Here is a 27,884-nt window from a genome sequence, read left to right on the forward strand (position 1 = left end):
AGCCCTCATGGAGGAATTGAATGGGCCCATACCTTGGTCTTGGACTTCCCAGCCTTGAGAACTATGAGAAAAAATGTCATTTAAGCACCTACGTATGGTATTTGTTAGGCAGCCAAGCTAAACACTACATTAAGAGGCTAGAGTATAATCGCTAAAGCTAAGACCTGGGTCACAATTTTAAACCAAATAAAACTCTAAAAACTCAGGGTCAGTAGTTAGCCTGATTTATGCCGTTTGTCTTTCAGAGAGAAATTCCAGTTATTATGACTGACCTCAGCTTAACATTTTACCATCTTTTTACCTTCCTTAGTTACCTTCCTTAGTTTCTCCACATTCTATTGACTTGTTATTTCATCCTAGCCCCCCACGTTTGCTGGAATGCCTGGCTACCATTTTGTTGCCAGCCTATATTCAAAAGTGATGTAACCCTGGTTCAGATTTCTCTGTTTCCAACCTTGATGTTCTTTAAAACCTATTATAAGATGCACGCTCTAGTATTTAGCCCTTAGTACTATTTTTCTTTTTCTTTATTTTATTTTTTCAATATATTAAATTTATTGTCAAATTGGTTTCCATACAACACCCAGTGCTCATCCTAAAAGGTGCCCTCCTCAATACCCATCACCCACCCTCCCCTCCCTCCCACCCCCATCAACCCTCAGTCTGTTCTCAGTTTTTAAGAGTCTCTTATGCTTTGGCTCTCTCCCACTCTAACCTCTTTTTAGTATTATTTTTCTTTTAAAGATTAGTCCTTAGGGGCGCCTGGGTGGCTCAGTCGGTTAAGCGTCCGACTTCGGTTCAGGTGATGATCTCAAGGTTCTTGGGTTAGAGCTCCGTGTCAAGCTCTGTACTGACAGCTCCGAGCCTGGAGCCTGCTTCAGATTCTGTGTCTCCCTCTCTCTCTGCCCCTCCCCTGCTCACTCTCTCTCTCTCTCCCTCAAAAATGAATAAACATTTTTTAAAAAATTTAAAAAAGATTAGTCCTTAATCTGTAGGCCATTAGTCCATCTGTATGCACACAGAGAACTGTTGGCTGCATGTTTTGATTTTCTCAGCTGCATTTTTCCATCTATAAAGTTAGATTATTTGTACACACTCATAAGAATGTCAGAGTGTGAGTGTTTTTAATTTTTTTCATGAGGAAATGGTGGCCTTGTGCCACCTGGTCCAGTAATTGTTATGGTTTTCCTCACATCTAAAATCAATAAGATTTGGAAGTACTGAGATTCCTACAGGTTCAAACTAAAGTAGACACTTAGGAGTAAAGACAAAGGCAGGGGTGGGGAAAGACACACTAAAAAGAGTTCTGGTGGATGGAAATTTCAAATAGTGCAGAGAAAATATGAAATCAAACCTAGCCTCAAAGGAGAACATCCATGAGGTCAGTGGTCAAAAATGTCATATTACTGCTGAATCTCCTAGTTTTACTATAGTGTCTGGTGTCAAATAGGAACCCGTTACATATTTGTAGAATGAACGAATTATGAACTGATGGCTACATCTCTCCACCTGACGACTGAGGCTATTCTCCAAGAAATTACAGAGAAGATATGTCTTTATTAGAAGTGGCTGTTATAATCCAAATTTATAATCCAACTTGCTTCAGATAACTTATATTTAATTTTGAAAATTCTTAGTCTCCAAGTGTCCTATATTTCTTTATTACAAGACAGATAGTCCTAGGTACAGCTCTCAAAGACAAGGCATAATTCTTTGGCTTCATGTCTTCTGATGTTTCCCCAGTTCAAGACCCACTGAAGATTTCTTAGACAGAGAGACTTACCTCTCAGGTCAGATCCCCCCTTATACCGTTGTTACACCAGCAAACATACCCTACAATTCTTTCTTTTTCTTTTGCCTCTTACTTGGTCTAGACTTTCAGAAACTTAAGTGACACTTAACATTATCTTATTTGTAAAATGAAAGTAACCAATCATGTCCATGGAAGATTTAAAGAAGGATTCTCCCCATTACTTCACTAATCCCTTTTAGTTCAGTAATGTGCCTTTTGGAACCTAAATGTAAGACAAGAAGCCATCAAAATCCTAGAGGAGAAAGCAGGCAAAAAACCTCTTTGATCTTGGCCACAGCAACTTCTTACTCAACATGTCTCTGGAGGCAAGGAAAACAAAAGTAAAAATGAACTATTGGGACCTTATCAAAATAAAAAGCTTCTTCCCAGCAAAAGAAACAATCAGCAAAACTAAAAGGCAACCAAAAGAATGGGAGAAGATATTTACAAATGGCATATCAGATAAAGGGTTAGTAACCAAAATCTATAAAGAACTTATCAAGCTCAACATCCAAAAAACAAATAATCCAGTGAGGAAATGGACAGAAGACATGAGTAGACACTTCTCCAAAGAAGACATCCAAATGGCCAACGACACATGAAAAAATGCCCAACATCACTCATCATCGGGGAAATACAAATCAAAACCACAATGAGATACCACCTCACACCTGTCAGAATGGCTAACATTAACAACTCAGGCAACAACAGTTGTTGGCGAGGAAGCAGAGAAAGAGGATCTCTTTTGCACTGCTGGTGGGAATGCAAACTGGTGCAGCCACTCTGGAAAACAAGATGGAAATAGAACTACCCTATGACTCAGAAATTGCACTACTAGGTATTTATCCAAGGGATACGGGTATGCTGTTTTGAAGGGGCACATGCACCCCAATGTTTATAGCAGCACTATCAACAATAGCCTAAGTATGGAAAAAGCCCAAATGTCCATTGATGGATGAATGGATAAAGAAGATGTAATACATACACACACACACACACACACACACACACACACACACAATGCAGTATTACTCAGCAATCAAAAAGAATGAAATGTTGCCATTTGCAACTATGTGGTTGGAACTAGAGGGTATTATGCTAAGCAAAATTAGTCAGTCAGAGAAAGACAAATATCACAGGACTTCACTCATATGAGGACTTTAAAACACAGAACAAATTAACACAAGGGAAGGGAAGCAAAAATAATATAAAAACAGGGAGAGAGACAAAACATAAGAGACTCTTAAATATGGAGAACTGAGGGTTACTGGAGGCGTTGTGGGAGGGGGGATGGGCTAAATGGGTAAGGGGCATTAAGGAATCTACTCCTGAAATCATTGTTGCACAATATGCTAACTAACTTGGTTGTAAATTAAAAAAATAAAAATGAAATAATAATAATGTGCCTTTTGGAGACAGTAGGATTCCTTTCCCCTCTCCCTGCTATTCGGTGCCACTTAGTACCTCAAATGATGGAGTCAAGTATGACGAGAGAGGAGGGTGGTATCAAGATTGTTTTAAAGGAGGGTTTCATCTCCCTTCAAATTTTATAACAAATCACTGAGATATATCCTCAAAAATGGCAATTTTAAAATTCATATTATTTTTTTTTACCAATTAGTATTTTGTGGCATATGCTTTAATGGGTGAAGGGAAGTTGTTTTTAATTGAAAGAGAATTCACTTTAATTCTGGCTATTCTACTCACTAAATGCTACTTACTATTTCTGAGTTTAAATTTATTAACTGTAAAATGGAGATATTACAGATGATAGATAGATAGATAGATAGATAGATAGATAGAATGAACCTATAAACACTTAGCCCAGGCCATGTTCCTAAAGTAACTCAATGTAGATATGAATATAGCTATAGCTATAATGATAGAGATTTACCCAAAACCTATCCCTGTTTCATGACAATATGTGAAGCTTCATGAAGACCTCTATTAGTTCTAAAATCTTGGCTGCTGACGAAAAGTGAAGAGTAACTAAGCAATGTCGGGTGTTCCACTCTACTGACATGTTTGCTCAATAGATTAAAATTTCAGCCACTTTTTATCTTCAAAATAAGACTCTATTAAAATATACTCCTGTGGATAATTACACACTCTAACACAAGTATACAACAGCAGGAACACAACAAAAGAAGACTTGTAACAAACAGAGACTCCATGCTGTGAGGAGCCTGATGCAGGGCTGATCTCACATGTCCTGAGATTATGACCTGAACAGAAATCAAGAGTCGGACACTTAGCTCAGCTACCCAGGTGCCCCCTGTTCAAGATTTATAAGGGAAAATAAAACATTTTTTGGAAATACAGAATTAAGGGGAAAAGTGATTTACTAAGAATTTGAGCAAAAGTGCCATATGTGTTTGCAAGATAATACTTTGCTAAGTTTCTGTTATTGGAAACGGTTTCTCTGCAGCCTACCCCAATGAGAAGCATGCTCAAGGAATAAATGGTAGCCACTAATCTCCTTAAAAATCTGACTTGTTGACTGAGTTGGGGACACAATTCAGCCAGAGCTGATTTGGTGGAGAAAAGAAGAAGAAATGCTAAATACTTCTCTAGATTTCTCTCCACAGATGCATTTCTTTAGCATCTTCTTCAGTATTTCTTGTGAACAAATGTTGAACAATTATTTAAATAAGATTGGTTTGAGTAAGTCCTCTGGGTGCCCATTTGTCTCAGTTCAGCCTTTCCCAACCATTACATTGTGACCCATACATGAAGCAAGTCTGGTTGCCAGAACTAACTATAGAGCAAGTAATTACTTGATGCATTTAGTTATGATTGGATATTCTTTATCCATGTGTGAAATCTGTCATATTATTAAAAAAAAAAAAAAGCCTTGGTCTCAGCTCTAAATTAATCCCTTTAAAACTGAAAAGAAAGCTCCTCCCACCCTTCTCCCCTAAAAATATAATGGTTTCTGAAATGCAGAGGGCATACTTTCTTCAGTTTTCTGCCCACTATAATATCTAGAATTATGTTTTGCAGACACAAGTTTATATTGAATGATTATTCTATATACAGGCAGATAGCCATCAGATCTACAAGTCTAACTTATGAGTACTACATATTGTATCTCTTCCAACTTTTGGTTTTCTAAACATTTTGTCAAAGTGGCTGTTAACTGAATATTGTTTTCTTTGTTTCCTAAAACATAGCCAGAACATACTATTTGCTTTTGCCTTTTAAACAAATACATAATGCCACGCTTTCTTCCATTGCATTCCTAAATAGTAAGAAAACCAAGCATATCATGAGAAATGACTCAAATGCAATTGCTACTCTGCTTTTATCCAGTCTATCTTATCTCTCTATTTGATTTCTATTTAAGAGGTCTTGCCAGGAAGAGTGGCCATTCAGAAAGTGTTTGTGTAGTTACTCTTGGATGAATTGTTCTTGCCAAATGTTTAGGAAAGTTTCCTCAAATGCTCTTCTCAAACAAACAAACAAACAAACAAACAAACAAACAAAAAACTATATACAGCTAGAGATTATAATCTGTTGGCTGGATAAAAGCCAGGATAATTAGGAGTTAACTACTCAAGAGGTCTTCAGAAATTCAAATGTTCCATCTGAGATAAAAGAGATGTAGAGTCTGCTTTTTATTATAGTTTTAGCTAAGAAGAGAAGTCAAAGATAAAAATTGATTTTGATGAATGCTACCCTCAGCATTACAAAAGTGGATAGCACAAGCCATGATCTTTCATTACTGAATCAGCTAGGAAGTTAGATGTTATAGGTAAAGAGTCACCATTTATTGAATAATCAATTTATTCATTCAACAAACGATCAAGGGGCAGTCCTTATGATAGGTTCTAGGCTGACAAGAATAATTACCAAACCTTCTCATCCTCAAAGGCTTACTACTTAGTTATGAGGCAAAGACATAAAAAATAATGTGCTAAAAATGTTTTAAGTGTGACAATAGAAGTATCTATGTAGAAAAAAAAAGAAGTATCTATGTAGATTCATCTGGAGCATTCTTTCATTCAATCAGTGGTAGAGGGGGCAGTTTGTCAGCTAAGGCTTAATCTGGGAGCTTGAGTTAGAGACTGCCATTCTGACAAGGGAAGAGCATGAGTGAAAGCACAGAAGAAGTGAGGGATGGCAAATGAATTGCTTGGATTAGAAGAATATACAGTGTGAGACTGGCGCCAGCAGACATGATCCTGGAAAGAAGTATTTACTCGTTTATTTGACAATAATTGAATACCTACCATGTGTCCTGGGGAAATACTTGTCCTCACTGACCCACAGCTTAGGAGCAGGATACACACACACACACACACACACACACACACATACATACATATACACACACACACATACATATATATATACACACATATGTATATTTGAAGAATATATTTTATATTTATACATTATAATACTTTTAATTGGGCTAATCACAATATAAAGATATACATGGTATATTATAGGTGCATCCCTTATAGTCAGAGAAAATTTCCTGGAGATCAATTCAGAAAACTTATGATGAATATGGAGCCTTAAAAGAAGAATAAAAATAAGTAAGGTAAACACGACAGGAAAAACCATCTCATAAAAATGGAGAAGCACAAATACTGGGGAGACCCCAACCAGAAACAGCGTGGCAAATGCAACAGCACAAGTGATAAGTGATACGAGGTTAGAAAGAGAAGTCAGGATAGATGATAGGCTTACTTATATGGCTAAGGTGTTTGGACTTTATCCTGTAGGAAATGGGGAACCTTTGAAGAATTCTTACCCACCAAGAACTTGGTCCGATATCTGCAATTTTGTCATTTCCTTATTTGAATTACTTAGTTAATCTCAGTTGCTTTCTTCATAGTGATTATCATTAAAATCCTCCAATAGAAAACCATCCCTGTGCTTGTTTTCCAAAGTAGCTAGGAAAAGGAAAGTGAGGGAGATTGCTTTACAGTCTGCAATTAGGCTTGAATTAAGAGAGAAAGAATGGAAGGGAGGGAGGGAGGGAGGGAGGGAGGGGAAGAGAGGGAGGGCAGGGAAGGGAGGAACAAAGAAAGGGAGAGAGAGAGAGAGAGAGAGGAAAAAAAAAAAAAAGTCAAGGAATTGAATGGATGAGCACAGAGGAACCAAGAAGGGAATAAAGTGAGCTGAATCCCTGGAGCTCCCTTCTAGGAAGAAAAGAGCTTCCTGTAACTCAGATCTAAGAAGGTCCTGAAACAGGATGATCAACAGACCCTTAGGGCTCCCACAACCCTCCCAAGTGAGAAACTGGGAGCTTTTGCAAAGCTCTGTTACTCAGTTTGAGCAAGGCAACCTGAGTTTATGCATAAGAAACTTGATGATCCACAAACTCTTGATTCTGGTAATACTGGAGTGAGACATGCCTTTCCTTCATTAATTTCTTTTTTTGGAGGAAATTTACAGAACATTTTGAATTCTTCATGTCATTACTGATGTGTAATTAAGTGACACACCAATATAAAATTAGTCTTTCAATACAATTTTCCAAGGGTAATTATATGTAATTGAAGAGAAATAAGAGTTTCTCCTACTTTAAGGTGGTGATCATATCATACCATCATTTATGATTCACATGATAATCATACCCACAGCATAATAAGATCAAAATGTGTGTTTCTAACCAAGAATGCTGACTTAAGTGGCATAGTATACTGAGTAATTAAAATGGAAAAAGCTTCCAGCAAAATGTCCAATGTTTGCAAAGAGAAATGAATTTTTAGAGTCTGTTGGAAGATAATTCTCAATGGGTTTCCTACATTTCTGCATGTCTTGTGAAGTGAGGCATTAATTGCCCTTTTTTTTGAGTCACTAACTACCCTTTGTTCCAGACTATTTTTTTCAGATGTTTGTATAACACACAGACTTGAAAGATAGTGTGTCCCCCTTTAGAGCAAAAGACAGTATTGTTTACAGGCTTGAAAGATAGAAATATGTCTCCCTCCAGAGCGTAGGGTCCATTAGACTGCCCATTATGAAGAATCAGTTTCCCTAAACTCAGAGTTCCTCTCTGGGTCTCCTGTAACACATACTGCTTGTACAATCATCTGTCTGGGCCCATTGCACCCACGGAATTAGGGGACAAGGAAAACTGATACAAATATACAGCAGTGCTCCTGCTGTTCATTGTGCCATGAGTAATAAAGGTCTTTGTCTCTAACTTAGGAGTCTCATGCCTTCTGCCAGCTTATATGAAACTGCTACTGGCTAAATTGTTAGCTTCTGAGTAGAATACAATCTCAGATGCATCACAAGTTTGGCAGAGTCAAATAGTCAAGGGAAACTACGACAGTTTTTGGATAACATTTTAATTGGGGTGGGTCTCTTAACAGGACAACTTGACAAAAATCATATTAAAATGTACATCATATGTCCAAAGGAAAGGGGGTCTGTGGGAATCAAGGCGAACAGTGCACTGACTCAGGCTCTTCTAACTCTATAAGAATGTATTATAAAACTGATAGGAAAGACATTTCTCTAGAATAATAGTTTTCTCTGAGTCAGGCACCAATCAGAAAAGGCACTTTGATCCTTTAGCATGTTTTGTTGGAGTTACAGGAATAGAGTCTGCAAAGAAGATCGGGTTTTTGTCCTTTACTGCTCTGCCACTTTCAACTTTAAACAAGCTACACACTCTCCTGCAACCTGTTTTCTATCCCATAAAAAAGAGAAGACAAAGCCTGCCTTGCATAGTTACTATGTGAGAGGGGTGGGGGGGGAGATGATATATACATAGAAATGTACAGAGAAATATATATATTATACATACATAAGTGTCACCTGACACATGGTTACCATTTAAGATGGTAATTATTGTTATTAGCACTTTTATTAATTATTACAAATCATACCTAGTAAAGTGTGGATTCAGTTTCAGGGTATTAACCAGTCTATAATCTTGTTCACATTTTCACAGGGGTAATACTCAAGAGAAAGCATTAAGTTTCAACTGATGATGGTTACTAAGAGTCTGTTTTGTTGAGTTTTCTAGAAATCATTTACGTTATGTGACAGATTTCTCATTGTGTTCACCACATGGCAACTTAAAAAATAACTTCCCTCAGGGAGTCTGGGTGCCTCAGTTGTTTGAGCATCCAACTCTAGGGTTTGGCTCGGGTCATGATCTCATGGTTTCATGGGTTTGAGACCTGCATCTGGCTCTGCATTGACAGTGTGGAGCCTTCTTTGTATTCTCTGTCCCTGTCTCTCTCTCTGCCCCTCCCCCATTCACACTATCTTTGTCTCTCTTAAAATACATTAACTTAAAAAATAATAATAATTTAACTCATGTATTTAGTACACATTTAGCAGCTGAAAAAAATTGACATAGATCTCTGCTGTCAACTATTTTCTAGATATAAGCAAATAATTACAATAAAATGTGGCAAATTTAATCCACTGCTTCTTTATTTATACAAGGCCAGGATACAAATAAATAACTTGTAAAGACCAAATGTGATCCCCACTGATATGCTGGAGGCAGATATAGACTAGTCTCAAAGCACAGAGAGACAGCTGACTATCTCTGACTGGAAACGTGACCTGATAGATGAGAGGTGTGGGGAATTCTAAACCCTATGCTTTTTTGATTGGAAGAAAGTCCAGATCAATGCCTCATCCCTCCACCTATGCAGTAGATTTAGAGTCTTGGTGAACTACTCAGAAAGTCAGTTTGTATATGGTAAAGGCTATTCTCTTCATTGTCTCCAAAACACTGTTTTAAGAGAAATAATTATGATAACACTTCCTTCAATCCCAAGATAGCATGTCTCATCCTTGTCCTGGATCCTGGCCCCTCTCTTTCTCTAAAGAACCTTAGCCCATCATTCATTTCCTCTTTCTTTGGTACAAAGGCTTTGAACCTAGAAACAATTAGCTTTTTAGGACACCAGTAATTCCCTCAAATAGCATGCAAACTTTGGTAAATACATGTGCTATGCATGTTTTCAAAATGAAAAGATTTCGTTAGATAATCAGAGACTGTGACACACACACTTAAGAAGGAGTATTCTGTCTCAGTGCTTGGGGCGCCTGGGTGGCGCAGTCGGTTAAGCGTCCGACTTCAGCCAGGTCACGATCTCGCGGTCCGTGAGTTCGAGCCCCGCGTCGGGCTCTGGGCTGATGGCTCAGAGCCTGGAGCCTGTTTCCGATTCTGTGTCTCCCTCTCTCTCTGCCCCTCCCCCGTTCATGCTCTGTCTCTCTCTGTCCCAAAAATGAATAAACGTTGAAAAAAAAATTAAAAAAAAAAAAAAAGAAGAAGGAGTATTCTGGTGTGTATTTCATTTCTCCCTTTCTTGTGGCCCTTTCTCATCAGCACATTTTATAAGAGCACTTCACAGTCCTCCTCTACCTATCATTCCCTTTGCCTCCTTACCTTACCGCAAAGCTTCTTGGAAAAGGAGTAAGTGCTTGCCACATTTATTGATTATCTGCAGATGATGTTTCAGCCTACGACTTTCTGGCTTCTGGTGCCAGAAGTACTCACTCAGATTGCTCGTGCTGAAGATATGTGCCATTTAAGTGACCAAAAGAAAAACTATTTATTCAGTCTTATCTTACTTGATAACTAAACGTGTTTACTACCCCCTTCTAACGCAGTCTGCTGCTTTGACTTTCAGACACCACCTATCTTGTTGCCCTCTGACCATCGTGAGTGTCTCCCCTCAAGATAGTTTTGTTTCTCACGGATCCATCCTTGGCCCCTTGGAGTAATTCTCATTCTTATAGTCTTCCTGGACAAACTCCTACAAACCCACCCTTTGCTTCAATTACTTGTAATTCTGACAGCTTAGTGAGCCTTATCCCATATTATGAAGGAAGTCCAAAGCTTTACATACAATTTATGTGAATTCTTAGCAGATTGGGTTTTCATGGAAATTCCTGGCTCTGAGTTCCTGGCCCTGCTGGACTTAATCTTACCTGTATTTCATGTTCTTCAGTTGTTCTGATCTCACTGCTTTAGAGGTGAAACTTAGCTGTTTTGCTTTTTTTTCTTGGTTTCCTCCAAAGTAATTTACAAGAGGATGTATAAGCAGCAGTCTTATGAAGGTACCAAGTAAGTAGTGTGTGTATATGGGGTGTGTGTGGGGGGGGGGGGGCTGGAGAAGGGCGGGGGGAGTTGTACATGTGTGTGCATGTGTGTGCATGACAGTGAGGGAAGGGTGTATGGTTATATCATGGCATTTCTCACCGTCCCCTTTCTGCACAGACTCCCCTCCTTTACCATATTCCTCAGAGCACACTCTTGCCCTCAAGTTGCTCTCTTATTTCTCTACCTCTCTGTTTCTAGGCCATCTCCTACATTAGGCAGAGCAATTTAACTTTCTACCCCATAGTCAATTCTGAGTTTAATTTTGCAGATTCAAAACCTCATTACAAAATCCATTAAAATAAAGAACTAGTATCTATTAAAAAAATAAGTGGAAATTCTACAAAAGTAAAATATTAAAACTGAAATTATGAACTCAGGAAATAAGTTAACAATAGGCTAGATACAGCATAAGAGAAGATTAGTAAACTGGAATTTACATTAATAGAAAATACCTACGCTAAAGCATGGAGAGAAAATTGGGAAGAAAAATATAAAAATGAGCATAATAATATAAAAGGCATATTGAAATGAACTACATTATCAAGTGGCAAGATCCTAGATACTAAGACATATCCAAGGAGAGCCAAAACAATTTCTCATGAAACAACATCAGATGGAGAAATCCCAAACAGAATCACCCAGTAATTCCCCAAGAAAGTGCTTTCTAAGTTTTGTATCATGTACAATAATACTAAACTTAAAGTGTATATCTAGCAAATATAACTATGGGGAATAATTAGGCCTGTTGGTGAAAATTTTAGAAATATTTGCAATTGAAGATGTAATTTTAATATATATTAAATGCCTTATGAACTTATACAGTTACTTCTTGTTATTTGCGGTCGTTATGATCCATAAAGTCACTGCAAACTCTGAATTAGCAGATACTAAGTCAGTGTCCCCAGGGAAAACACAAGATTAGGTTTCTGTCAACCTCTGGTCACATTTTCTCAAGCTATCAATACATAACCTTGTTTAATGTGTATTTAAGTTTAAATACACTTTATTTAATACATATTGTTGTTTCATTAACATTGAACTTACAGCCCACTACACTATTACTCATTCATGAATGAAGCTAATCTAGCACACTTATTTTCCCTACAAAGCATATCACAGCCTCTTGCGTTTAGGAATAACAAATAAAATTTCATCAGTATGTTTGGGGGGTATTTTAAACAGAAAAATGATCAGCAAAAAGAACAAAGTTTTGAAGAATGTGGCACTAAATATACCATGGAAAGGACATTGTTGTTTTGTAACCTCAAGTGGGAACATGTATAGCAAGTAACTCATTTTTTTGCTCCTCTGAATATATTCATTTCTGTAAGTGACCAATTAAGTGACATGAATATTGATTTGGGATTACAAATAAATTTTAGCAAGTTGGTGAATTCACAAATGCAGAATCTCTGAATGAGGGTCAATTTGTGTGTATACACACCCATATGTACATACGTAAAATTTATGTTTATATAATTTATCTTTAAGCTGTTATAATTTATATTTATGATAATAAGGCGTGCAGACATTGATGCACTTTTCTAAACAAAAGAAGAAAGACGGGTGCTGGGTGGCTCAGTCAGTTGAGCACCCCATTCTTGATTTCGACTAAGGTCATGATCTCACGGGGTTCATGAGATAGAGCCCTGTCTCAGGCTCTGCACTGATAGTGAAGAGCCTGCCTGGGATTCCCTCTCTCCCTCTCTCTCCCCCCACCTCAAAATTAAATAAATAAACTTAAAAAAAAAAAGAAAGAAAGAAAAAGAAAAAGAAAGAAATTCCAATAAGGGTAATCTCTTCCCATTCTTCCACTCCAGCACTCCCAATCCCCCATGTCCTAATTCTCTTTGTTTTGTAGAACTTAATATTGTCTAACAAATGCATATATTTATTTATTTACTCATTTATTTATTATTCACTCTTCCATTTATTCATTTATTATGTTTATTATTTATTTTCTGTCTTCTTCTACTATAATATAAATTTCACAGGGGAGCCTGGGTAGCTCAGATGGTTTGGCATCCAACTCTTGATTCGGGCTCAGGGTTCATGAGATTGAGCTCTGCATCAGGCTCTGAGATAGCAGCATGGAACCTGCTTGAGATTCTCTCTCTCCTCTCTCTCTGACTCTCCCCTGCTCACTCTCTATTCTCTCTCAAAATAAACAAAAAAAATAAACATTTTTTTAAAAATTCACGAAAACAGGAACTTTCTTTTGATCACTGGTGTATCTCAAACAAACAATTGGAAAGAAGAAATTAGCTTTAATGTGTTTCTCGCTTCTCATTTCCTACTAAAGTTCAAAGCCTATGATGCTTGCACATATCATAATAGGATATACGCTATAAAGTAGTGCAAGAGCACTGAAGAAGTAGTTAGAGACCTGGGTTCTAAAATGGATTTCCCCACTTATCTGGGCAATCTTATAACTCTGAGCCTTGGTTAATTCTTGCATAGAACTAGTATTTACCCCTATGCATATCTCAGGATTATCAATTATCAAATTTTAACAAACAAGATCACGTAAGCTGAAAACATGAAGTTGAGGCACCTGGGTGGCTCAGTTGGTTAAGTGTCTGACCTCAGCTCAGGTCATGATCCTGCAGTTTGTGAGTTCAAGCCCTGCATCGGGCTCTGTGCTGACAGCTGGGAGCCTGGAGCCTGCTTTGGATTCTGTGTCTCCCTCTCTCTCTCTCTCTTTGCCCTTCCCCAACTCACACTCTGTCTGTCTGTCTGTCTGTCTGTCTCTCTCTCAAAAATAAACATTAAAAATTAAAAAAAAGAAAATATGAAGTCATTATTTCAGTAGGTACTCAAAAACAACTATATGATATTAAGTTAGAAATTCTAGGATATTTCTGTTTAGACTCAACAAAAGACCTTTTCCATCCTTCCCTACTTTATCTTATTTTAGTTTTCAAGTAATATATGCTTTGTCTGTTGTGATTCTACACAATTTTTATACATGATCCTAAAATTCTAATTCTATGCTAAAATAGTCAACATTGAGAAATAAGCTAATAAATATACTAATTGTTTGAAAAAAAGAATAACTCAGATAAAAACAAGATATATCGGAATGTATTGATTAGACAAATTAATTCTTTATAATAAATGCACTAGAAGAATTTAAAACATATATCTTACATAGAATCCTCTATAATACGCATGTGGTTGCACAGAGGGAAAAAAAGTGAAATCCTTTTCCAGAACCAGGGACAGTACTCTTAATTTCTCTCTTTCTATGATGGGATTGTTTTTCTCATGAGATTTTGGCAGGCCCTTAAAATTGGTGTCATTTTTGATTAATTCTTTTTGTACTCTGATGACAGCTAATGGAATGATTTGAAAGCTATTTGCTTTACAAAAAAAGATCCAATATAGCTGCCTTTTGTGCCCATTCTTAAAGCTTTTACTTCTTTTTCTTGAAATAATTAGTAAAAGAGAAAAAAGATTGCTGTAATTACTAAGCATTATAAACTATATCTGGGTGCCTGACATTAACAGTAGCTGTCATTAAAATTAGATCACTTATCTCACTTTAAGGAATGTTACTTTTTACTATTTTGATGATATAATCTGAAAAATATCTTGACAGGATACTAATTCAGAAAACAGAATACAGGCCCTTCAATATGTACTTATTTTTTCTTATTCAGAAATCTATAAGGTGATTAAAGTGTGCCTTCAAGTATATCAAGTCCTTAGATTGGCATTAAAAAAATGGATCAAAGCCATCAATTATTTCCTAGGAACCAGTAGAGTTCAAGCATTATAATTATATGTCAATTTTAAACACAGATCAAAAAGTAAAAGGTAAGAATATCCTTTCAATCCTATTCAGGTAATCAACAGATTTGTTTCAGGGGTAAGACTTCAAGTAAAAGGGTTTTAATATGCATAATGACTTCAATGTTTCTTTTTCTTTGCTAAAGTTAACATTTTTTCATCAGTCCCTTGTTTACTGGTATTACAGAAAATATTATCATATATAATTTTCATTACATAGCAATTTCTTCCAGTAAATGCATAAATCTTAGTTAACAAATACAATTATAATATTGTCATATGCAATGAGCAGAAATACTTCAGAGACAAAGGAAAAAATAAGCAGCGTAAGTAATAAAGACCTAAGTCAAAATACTATCAGTGAGAATCTAGAATATTTCTCCAGATACAGAAATACCTAACCACCTAAATGATATCCTGAAAAAAGCAAAGATCTTAAATTATCTTAATTAAACATTCTTATGGTGGCAAGAAAATTCATAAGCTATACAAACATAAATGCTTTTAATTTGTTGAATAATTAAATGCTCTTTAAGAGCAAAAATTTTATGCTATGCATCTTATATTTCCATGCTACACAAGGTATGCAATTATGGTAACTATGAAAACCAACAATAAAAACATTTGAAAATAATGGTACCTAAAGTTGTGCTTGGAAATTAATGCTTTTCCCCACCTGGAAACAACAAAGTTGATTCTATTAAATGTGATAAATGCAATGTAAATTAAAATTTTAATAAGGTGCTTGTTAATCCATTTGTTCACAGCTAACTTGAACTCAGTTAAATTAGCTCCTTATTATGAGTACTGGAGATATGATTTCTTCTGAATCTCAAGGGCAAATATGTGTTAGAGGACTGCTTGTCCCACGATAGCTTCATAAATTGTTATTAAAATTATTCACTAGACACTTTTTCTGTGATGCATTTCATTTAGAAAATCAATTCTGTATTGTTAAAGATAGTAAAAGTCCTCTACCAGCAATCACACCACCAGATATGAAGGCAAAATAAATCCACATATGAGCTATCCTGGGATATTTATCATTGCCTTGATCATTCTATCTCCATGAATTGCAGAAAATAGTCTTTAAGTACTTGTAAAATATCACATGATTTCTGAGGCACACAATTTCTCCTGGAAAGTTTGAAATATTTAGTATTTGTTAAATGTTCTATTTAGTCTCCAGGATAGTGTTTCTCAAATTTGGGCACCTGCAGATAGATCAACTAGGTAAGGTAGTGGGGTCTAGTGTATGTCTAATGGGTCTAGTGAAAATATGAACATCAATTTTAAGTAAAATTTTAAATATAATTCATATAACTTAAAAAGAAAAATGAAACAATAGTTAACATTCATAATAAATTAATTCTCCACGCCAGGGAGAGAGAGATGGTATTTTTTACAGTGTTTTACCAGGAAGTTTGTGGCTAGATCATTTGTAAGCCATCACTGAGTAGAGTCCAACCAGTTGGTTTCACTTCTTACCCTTTATTTCCACCACATGGAAAAGCCTAGGTCATTATTATGGATGATCTAAAATAGCTACATATGCTTGGTGGCTCTCTCAGGCAATTCTCAAAACTCAAATCAAGCATGGAGATCTTCAACAATATAAAACCAATATTGTGTTTTATGAGATGCCAAGTTAACAATCATTCTGCCCACATATGTGGAAAGTTTTTGAGTTTCTAGTACTCTTAGAAATAAGGTGACAATAACTGCAGAAGATACAAATTTAAAAAACATAAGGCACAACTTAGAATGATAGTAACTGAATGCTTCTTAAGAACTAATGATCCTTAAGCATATATACCACATTTGAAAGCAATTATTGGACCTGGACTAACCAAAATAATCTTGAAAAATAAGAACAAATTTGGAAGAATTGTACTCCTTTTTAAAACTTATTTCAAACTTTTAAAACTTATTTCAAAGCTAATGTAATGAAGGCAATTTTGACTGGCAGCAGAATAGATATATAGATCAGTAGAATAGGACTGAGTCTAGAAATAAATCCGTACATCTATGGCCAATTGATTTTAAACAAGGGCGTCAAAACAATTCAGTCAGACTAGAAAAGACTTTTCAACAAATGGCTCTGGGACACTAGATACCTATATGCAAAAAAAAAGAACAAAGTTCGACCTTTATTTCATACTATATACAAAAATTAACTCAAAATGGATCACAGAAATAAATGTAAAAGCTAAATCTATAAAATTCTTAGAAGAAATCATAGGCATAAATATTTGTAAAGTTACCTTAGGCAATGGGTTCTTAGAAATCATCCTAAAAGCATAACAGACAAAAGAAAATATGAATAACCTGGAATCCATCAATATTTTTAAAACTGTGCTTTAAAGGACACAATAAGAAAATGAAATGGAGACCTTTATAATGGGAGAAGATATTTACAATCATTATATCTGCAAGCAACTTCCATCTAGAATACATAAGGAACTCCTACAACTTAACAATAAAGATAATCCAATTTAAAAACTGGGCTCAGGAGCTGAACAGATATTTCTCCAAAGAAAGTATACATATGTCTAACAAGTATATGAAAAATTTTCAACGTCATTAGTTATTAGGGAAATACAAATCAAAACCACAGGTATTGGTAGTTTCTCAAAATGTTAAATGTAGAGTTATCATATCACTCAGTAATTCTATCCTTAGGTATATACCCAAGAGAAATGAAAACATATATCCACACAAAAATGTGTAAATAATTGTTCAGATCAGTAATATTCATAATAGCCAGAAAAGTGGAAATAACCTTAATATCTAATCATAGATGAATGGATAAACAAAGTGTGGTATACTCCTACAGTGGAATACTATTCAACCATTGAAAGGAATGAAATCCGGATACATGGTACACAATGCATGAACTTTGGAAACATAACCTAAATGAATTAAGACAATTATAAAAGACCACATTTTACAAGATTAATTTATATGAAATGTCCAGAATAAGCAAATCAATAGACATAAAATGTATATTCGTGCTATGAGAAGTGGAGTGGAGGGAAAATGGAGAACAACTGCCAATGGGAATGGAGATTCTTTTTGGGGTGATAAAATGTTCTAAAATTAGTGATAAGGGTCAACCAACTTTGTGAATACACTAAAAATGACTGAATTTTGTGGTATGTAAAGTATACCTCAATGAAGTTATTATTAAAAAACAATCGGTAAATCCATTATGGAAATATGTATAAATCATGCCAAATCTCAAATAAGGCTCCTTTGTATATGATCCAAAAGTTAAGTACTTTTAGTGGTAGGAACCATTTTTTCAAATCCTTATTTTATACATGAAGAAAGCAAGGTGCAATGATATAAATTACTTATGTAAGGGCTATTAGTCATATTTTATTAGGATTATAGAGGAAATGAAAATGTTTTTAAGTAACACAATATACTTTAAGGTTAAATTGGGGAGAAGATTTCAAAGCAAATTTAGTGGCACACTGAAAGAAATCTGTTTAATGACTGTGAGTAGTCATACAATGGAAAGCAGTCAGTTGCTGCAAATTCTATATGAAATGGAATGAAAAAGTCAAAGGCTTTGTCAAGACTCTGGAATCATAGAGTTATAATCGTCAAGTATGTACAGAACAATGACACAAAAACAATGGGATCCTGCTCAGGATGGAGTCATATCAAAAACACATTTCTGCAGAAGTTAGCTGATACGGTGAAAATAACTTCCAAATAATTACAGAGAGAGAGGCTATGATGGACAGCTAATAAAAGTAGAAAAGAATAAATGCATTAGAAAGTATCCAATTATTCATACAAAATAAAAAATAAGGAATTCAAAAATAGTATTTATAAACACTGACCATAATTCAATATACTTAGGGTTTAAAGATCATCTGGTATCATAATTCTTAGTAAAGAAAAGGTAATAGACATTTTTCATTGATTTTCCTAATACATAGAGATATAAGATTTAAAATTGAAAGTTACTAATGGAATGATAGGACCAGAAAAAAATAAAACTAAGCAAGATAAAACAAAACAAGGAAGTGAATAGGGGAGCAGAGTACTATGATATTTTGAAGATGGTATTATTTCTAATGTTTATTAATAATCTCGTGCTAGAAGTAGATTGGAGAACTATAAGGAGAAAAAGAAGGATACCATTGGAGCATCACTTCCTGTGGCTAACTAGATACAATGGAATGGTGCATCCCTAAAAACTTCAGAAAATTTACAGGGACAAGATGACAAAATACAGCCAAAATAGAGTAATATGGAAGATTTCGACTTCTTAGTCATCCACTGGAATTTCTATCAGTCACCATAAAACAACTTAAAACTTTCTTCGCCTTGCTAACAATTTCATCAGCCCAAAGATAAAGAATGTAGATAAGACAGGTGACATGGAAAGTACTCTTTGGTAAATATTTCGCATCCAAAGGCGGGGAACTGGATGGCAAAGCAGAAGTGACAGAAACCTGGGAGAAAGTTACCATGTCATCTCAGAAAAAAAGTTTAAACAGAGTCAGATACGAAGCTATTTCTAATGTCATTGAAGACGAAGCTGCTGCTTCTTTTCTTTTTTCAATCTATGTGTCATTTCCTTTGTTACTTGGTATGTTTCAAGAATGGGAGCTGGAAAAGAATGCTTCTAATAGAAGTGTAATGCATGCTGAGTAGGGGAATGAGGAAAGAACGCTAAAATAATTATGTTTATCTAAGAAAGTAATTTAAAACCAACAAGAAACTTTTTAATGAGAAAAAAAACAAAGATTTTTATCTTAAAATAACAGAAGATGCTCAATTAATAGCCGATTAATTTGTTTTCAGTAAACTGACATAAAACTTTCTAGCAGATAAAACAATCTTAATCTACATTAGACTTAAGAAGTTGATTACAATAAACTGACACACCTTAAAACAATATGTTACCAAGGACCCTATGAATATTTGAGAAGTTCATGTAATTCTGAAATAGCATGTCTTGCCTGAATCCTCCAAGCTCAGACTATCTAAGCAATTGGTTATTTTTGGTCCAATCTATTGTAATAACAAGATATAAGCTCATTCTCAAATGTTCATCTCATTATCTTCACTTTTATGGCAAGCCTATTGTTCCTCTTGCCTTTTTCATGCCATGGAACAAAAGGACCAATTATAAGGAATTGTGCCCAAATACTTCATGATATTTAAAAAGTATTCAGGTGTTTGTCATCCATACCACCGTCTGGTAAGATTAATGAATAGTGAAATGTTAATATCATATGCCTGTTATTAAATTGAAAATTTATCACAAATAGTACACATTTAAATACTAGTAAGAAAAACAATTGCTCTCCAGTTTCATTAGGGTTTGGGACAGGGAACAAAAGAAGCAAGAACTTTTTAGGAACATTTATTTTTCACAAGTAGCATGTCCATTTGAGAAACAGATAAACACAGAGTCTGGGTCTAGATTAGAACTTGAGTTCTTTCTGTTCAAACCACTGGGATGTGCTATTGTAATATATTCACTGCCAAGAGATACATTACAGAGCAAATGATGGAATCTATCATATACAGAAAAATTGACTTCCCATCAACTGCATAATATGAAAAGAAAAACTGTAATGAGGAGCAGTGTCAAAATGTGAAATAGTATGAAATATATTCATCATTCACATATGAAAAAGAAAAAGTATCACCTGCCCATTGCAGACACTTAAAGGTAAATGAACAATGAGTAGAAGGGTGGTAGTGCCTCCAGTTTGGATGACAACATTCACATTTGCCTTGTGCTATATTTATTGGCTATTTTTTAACTTTAACAAGCCCTGAAAAGAGGTTTCAATGAGGCCACAAGGTGTAGAGAAGTCTTGGCCAAAAAGCAATAATTACAATATGGCACAGGTCAAAAAGCCACAGGCTATTATAGTTCAAATTACTATTCATCCAATCCTGGTTAAATCTAGTATTACAGTTTAAAAGAAGAATCTAAGCATTTATAAATATTTATGTATTTTGTGTTGACAGTTCATATATTTTTTTGAAGACCCAAAACTAAAAATCTTTAAAGTGCTCTTATAGAAATGGAGGCATATATTTATTCTTTATCCATCTTATCACCCTAGAACATAAACTTAATATTATTCATTATTAACAAACCATATACCAAAGCCAATGAAATTACAAAAGTTAAAACCAATGAAAACTTTAAGTGAACTCATTCATATCCCTAAGTAACGTGAAATATTTTCAAGAAAAGAACAGAGATTTGGAGAATTACTTTTACCTGATTTTCTGCATATCCATTTTAAAATATAAACAAATAACAAATTTAAGATTTTACCACCTAATGTGCAAGGCAGCATACAAGTTGGAAGTGTTTGTCCCAGAGAGAGAGCACCTTCACTTTGTGGACTTGCTACTCATAATCCAAACCAGACGGGGAAAACAACTTTCTGTCCCAAACTGCACATAGATTACCCCCCAAATTTTAATGGTTCATCTTTTAATGTTTTGGTTCTTTAAAACCCTGACTTATTTTACTTAAATGTATCCAGGTTACATATAGAAACTATCCAAGTTCTGAAACCTACCAACAACACATAGCAAAATGAATAAAACGGAGTTTGGGGTGATTTACCAAACTGCAGTCCACAAAAAACTGAATCACTTAAGTTTAAAATTATACTGGAAATCATCCAGAAATAGGTAACTAATGAGACATCTGACAAATGTCTTCTCACATATAAAGACCTCTAATGTGAAAGAAGCAGTGGGGAAAAAATAAATGTTTCTGCATTGCCTCAGAAACAAATCTGATCTGTTTGGTAGAAACTTCAAAAGGATAGGTTTTCCACTCAAGACAAGAAAAAAAATGTTTTAATAATTTAAAATATCTAATTATTTGCCTGAAGTTAATCATGTTTTCTTTCAGTTGAGGTAGTCACTCAAAGAGATGATAGTTATCTGTCAGAGTTGCTGTAGAAAACAGTTCCTCTGGCACAAAAACAGACACATAGACCAATGGAATAGAATAGAAACCCCAGAACTAGACCCACAAACGTATGGCCAACTCATCTTTGACAAAGCAGGAAAGAACATCCAATGGAAAAAAGACAGTCTCTTTAACAAATGGTGCTGGGAGAACTGGACAGCAACATGCAGAAGGTTGAAACTAGACCACTTTCTCACACCATTCACAAAAATAAACTCAAAATGGATAAAGGACCTGAATGTGAGACAGGAAACCATCAAAACCCTAGAGGAGAAAGCAGGAAAAGACCTCTCTGACCTCAGCCGTAGCAATCTCTTACTTGGCACATCCCCAAAGGCAAGGGAATTAAAAGCAAAAGTGAATTACTGGGACCTTATGAAGATAAAAAGCTTCTGCACAGCAAAGGAAACAACCAACAAAATGAAAAGGCAACCAACGGAATGGGAAAAGATATTTGCAAATGACATATCGGACAAAGGGCTAGTATCCAAAATCTATAAAGAGCTCACCAAACTCCACACCCGAAAAGCAAATAACCCAGTGAAGAAATGGGCAGAAAACATGAATAGACACTTCTCTAAAGAAGACATCCGGATGGCCAACAGGCACATGAAAAGATGTTCAGCGTCGCTCCTTATCAGGGAAATACAAATCAAAACCACACTCAGATATCACCTCACGCCTGTCAGAGTGGCCAAAATGAACAAATCAGGAGACTATAGATGCTGGAGAGGATGTGGAGAAACGGGAACCCTCTTGCACTGTTGGTGGGAATGTAAATTGGTGCAGCCACTCTGGAAAGCAGTGTGGAGGTTCCTCAGAAAATTAAAAATAGACCTACCCTATGACCCAGCAATAGCACTGCTAGGAATTTATCCAAGGGACACAGGAGTACTGATGCATAGGGGCACTTGTACCCCAATGTTCATAGCAGCACTCTCAACAATAGCCAAATTATGGAAAGAGCCTAAATGTCCATCAACTGATGAATGGATAAAGAAATTGTGGTTTATATACACTATGGAATACTACGTGGCAATGAGAAAAAATGAAATATGGCCTTTTGTAGCAACGTGGATGGAACTGGAGAGTGTGATGCTAAGTGAAATAAGCCATACAGAGAAAGACAGATACCATATGGTTTCACTCTTATGTGGATCCTGAGAAACTCAACAGGAACCCATGGGGGAGGGGAAGGAAAAAAAAAAAAAAAGAGGTTAGAGTGGGAGAGAGCCAAAGCATAAGAGACTGTTGAGAACTGAGAGCAAACTGAGGGTTGATGGGGGGTGGGAGGGAGGAGAGGGTGGGTGATGGGTATTGAGGAGGGCACCTTTTGGGATGAGCACTGGGTGTTGTATGGAAACCAATTTGACAATAAATTTCATATATAAATAAAAAAAAAAAAAAAAGAAAACAGTTCCTCATTAACAGTTGAAGTGGAAAAAGAACCATGAATGTCCCTTAAAATTCTGAGCTTTGTAGTTTAAAGATAACATCTTGAATTTTATGAAAATCATTACCTGTCTGGTTTTTCCATTTTTTTCTTTTTGAATTAAGGAGAATGGAGTAGATGGGTGTCTTTGATAACTCTGAGGAGACTATAAATGATTAAGATACATTTGAAATGATTTAAAAAATGAAGAAGAAACAGTATTAGTTAAGGAGTGCAGCAATTAAAATTTTCATGTAATATTAATGGGAAAGGATATTATTATAAACGTTCTACAGGACCTTGGGTTGTGTTAAGCATTTCTTGGGACCAGAAATTCCCACATTCCTGGGAATTCTCTCCTAGAGACATCATGCAAGATTATCTTAAAGTTATGCACTGGAGAATGCTCACATTAGACTCATTTCTAATGACTATAAATTTCAAACAATTTTAACTACTAATTAAATAAATTATACTGTATTACATAAATTATAGTATACAGATTAGCAGGCAGTCATTAAAATTAGTGATGTAAAATTATGATTTTATTTACACAAAAAGGAAAGAATGTCCACCTAGTAAAACAAAATCTCTCTTTCTGTGATTAAATACACGTCAATACACATACGCCCACAGACATACATGTAGACTCACAGTTAAACATGGGTGCTGATTTTTATGTTTTCCCTTAAACTTCTCTGCATTTTTAACTGTGTTAAGAGGAAATGTATTATTTTTAATAAATAATTTTTGAATTACTTTTTATGGATTAAAAACATTTTTCATGACAGTTTTATCTTATGGAAAGAGGATCTATGAAAAGAAAGAATAAAGAGAAAACTTTTTAATTGATACAGTGAAAATCAGCATACAAGATCAACATACAAAAATCAATTATATTTCTGTATATAAGCAATGAATAACCTGAAAATTAAATTAAGAGAAGAATCCATTTATAATAACATCAAAAAGAACAAAATGCTTAGGGATATATTTAACATATTTTAAAATACTTAGTGAGCTCCCACCGTATGTTAGGCCCTGCTTAGGAACTGACAACAAAAGATAGATCAAGCAGAGTCCCTGGCCTCATGGATCTTCTAGGCAAGTGATTTACATTTTTTTAAGTTTATTTTCAGAGACAGAGAGAGCATGCACAAACAAATGTGGGAGGAGCAGAGAGAGGGAGAGAGAGAGAATACCAAGCAGGCTCTGCCCTATCAGTACAGAACCCAACTGGGGTGGTGGGGGGGGAGGCGCTCCAGAGTCAGATGCTACCAACTGAGCTACCCAGGTGCCCCTTTAAATTTTCCAGATAACACTGTAATACATTTTCTTTACAAGTAATTTTATATAATTAAGTGTTCTATTAGACAGTTTTCTATAATTGCTCTATTATAGGGGAACCTGGATGGCTCTGCTGGTTAAGCATTCAACTGTTGATTTCAGCTCAGGTCATGATCTCACAATTCATTAGATTGAGGCCTGCTTCAGGTTCTATGCTGAAAGCTTGAGGACTATTTGGGATTATCTCTCTCCCTCTCTCTTCCTCTCTCTCTGCTCCTCTCCCACTCATGAGTACTCTCTCTCTCTCTCAAAATAAATAAAATAAATTACAATAAATTATAATTGCTATATTACAGACCACGCAAGTTTTAAAATTATCTATCATCAATGGCTAATTGCTCTGTGAAAATGTGGTACCAAAAACTTTCTTGCTCATAATCTTTGAGAGAGCACTAACATTTTGAACAATAGAAAACTCAGCATATGACTCTACTTAAATCTAATGATTCTTAAGTAATTTAAATTTTGGAGTAAAATACATATCAAAGGGAATGATATGTATCTTCTCAATTTAGAGAAAGGAATTAAAAAAAAAAACCCAAAACTCTGAACTACAACTATTGTTCGAATAAGATAGTCCAAAAAGTAAAGATCTTCCTTGTTGAAAGCTAGAAATAATTGCATTTGCTACTGAATTTTCCAGTCATCATCCCTCGTGTTTAAAATGAAAAGGGTTGAGTCATATTTCTTTTCAAAACTGAATCAAGTTAAAAAACGAAATCAGATCTTTAAAAGAAAACCGCCCACCCAAAAGGAAATTGCCTTCCCTCACTTGAAAATATAGCAGTATGTTACCTCATTAAAATGCCAACATGTAAGGTATATGTAGTTGGTAAAGAAGAAATAAAAACTCTTGTCAACCCTGAGGTTAGCACGCTTTGTAAAGTGACGTAGTCTAGAAGTGGAGGGTTATTTAGTGCACTAAGAGGTAAAAGGAAGGCCATCAAAAATAAAACCTCCCTGTTAAGCGTGAATCAAATTCCAACTTAACATACACACTCACAATCAAGCAAGCTTCAGTATGTGCAAGAAAAGAAATCAAAGTCCCCTACAGAAAAATCTGTAAACACTTATTCCAACATGGAGTATACGACACATAATATTACTTAAGTCCCCAAAGATTTGGTTTAATATATTTTCCTATATTAGTGCTTGTAAATATATGGGAAAGTAATGTATTTTTATATTGCTTTTGGAAATATTCCCAATTACTACACAGTGATTTTTTGTGTTCTAAAAACTATCTTTAAAATATATGACTCTGGAATTATTATTCCAACAATTATTCTTAGAAGATTTCTTTAAAATACAAAAAAAAATCAAAAATATTTTGTAGATAGTCCACAAAAATTAACTGCCATTATTTTAACAACTATTTAAATGAAAAACAAGAAGCAAACTTCTTCCCTACCACTTATTCCAACTGGTATCTACATATAAGTAAAAAAACAACCAAAGGATACTACCATTTTCTTACCAAAACATTAACATGACTTGTCCAAGAAGTCACATGTTGCCACTGTCTATGTATACTCTATATTTTGGTTATTAATAAGAGTCCCTTTATGCTTCTACCTGTTGACTCTATTACTGTGATACCTATCTCTTATTAAATCTCTCCATTAGCTGATTTCCACTTCTGAATACTCTGCTGTGTATCTTTTAAAATAAAAAAGTATTTCCCTCTTTATCAATGGACATCAGCCTCCTGAAGTATAATAAGCACTGAAATTGGGGTAAAGCCTTAAATTTTAACTTCCCCTTCCACAAATCTATGAACAAAGTATAAACCTTCATTGTGTACTGGTGTCCTCATCAGTGCAGTATGGTCCCTACCTGAAATAATCTCTCTGCAAAGATTATGAAGGCAAATTGATACATTTTATGCAAATGAATGTCCTTTGAAAACAAAAAATATAACTATACATATTTTATTTTTTTAAGTTTTTTTTTTTTTTTGAGAGGGAGAGAGAGAGAAAACTTACAGGGGAGGAGAAGAGAGGAGAGAGAGAGAATCCCAAGCAGGCCCTGCACCGACAATGCAGTGCCAGGGCAGGGCTTGAACCCATGAACCATGAGATCATGACCTGAGTCAAAACCAAGAGTCAAACGCTTAACCAACTGAGCCACCCAGTCTCCTGTATACATATTGTATATTTAACTACATGTATAGAGCTATATATATTGCCTATTTGAATAAATAGTATATACATAGTATGCTGATTCCAGTCTATGGGACATTTCTTCCAGTTTGTAAAACTAATTGAACCTTGGGTGGCCCTATATTAGTCAGAAACATAACACATCAGAGAAATAGACACGACACACTGTTCTTTTAGCTAACATCTCTTATAAACATAAGCGCACACACACACACACACACACACACACCTGTATTCACCTACCAAGATGCTCCAAGAAAATTGATAAAATTCATGGTGACAATGAATTCCACTTATCCTTCAAAATATAGCAAACAGGGGACCTACAAAGCATCTGTTTCCAGCTATGCATCACATCCTATCTAATAAATCACTACATACATACATATATGCATGAGAATGTGTATATACATATACACATATAAACACACATACACACACACACACACACACACACACACACACACATAAAGGTAAAGGCTTAATCTATAAAATCTCTAGAGGAAAATGTAAGGAAAATTATTTGCAACCTCGGAGTAGGCAAGGATACTCAAGGTACTAACCATAAAAAAAAAAAATGATATACTGAATTTTTTCAAAATCAAAAATTTTGCTCTTCAAATATAACTAATAAAACAAAAAAAACACATGACATAGACTGTGAGAATATATTCCAAATGTACGTATTTGACAAAAGACTTATATCCCAAATATATGATTCCTGCAACTCAAAAATAGGAAAGCAAACACAGTTTAAAAGAAAAAAAATTGAGTAAATGATTTTAACAGACACTTCGCCAAAGATGATATATAAATGGCCAATAAGCACATGAAAAGATACTAAATATTTTAACTATGAAGAAAATGACTTAAGATCAAAATGAGGTGTCAATACATTCCCACTAGAATGGCAAAAATAAAAATACCAACAACGCGAAGTATTGGCAGGAATGTGGAGCACTGGCCCACTCATATATTGCTGTTGGGAATACAAATGGTACAATCATTTGGATAACTGGCAGTTTTTTATAAGGTTATATGTATGTTTATCATAAGACCTAGAACTTCCATGCCTAGGCATTACACAAAATAAATGAACATAAATATAAACAAAATATTTGCACATGAACGTTGTTAGTACTCTCAGTCATAATTGCCAAAAACCAATGCAACCCAAAAGTCCACAAATAGGCAAATCAATTTAAAAAAAACAACTGTGGTATATTCATACAATGGAATACTACTTAGCCATTAAAAAACTACTGATACAAACAACACCTCAGGTGAATCTC

Source organism: Herpailurus yagouaroundi, unplaced genomic scaffold (genome assembly GCF_014898765.1).
Source record: "Herpailurus yagouaroundi ecotype Mexico unplaced genomic scaffold, PumYag 165, whole genome shotgun sequence".
Classification (NCBI taxonomy): domain Eukaryota; kingdom Metazoa; phylum Chordata; class Mammalia; order Carnivora; family Felidae; genus Herpailurus; species Herpailurus yagouaroundi.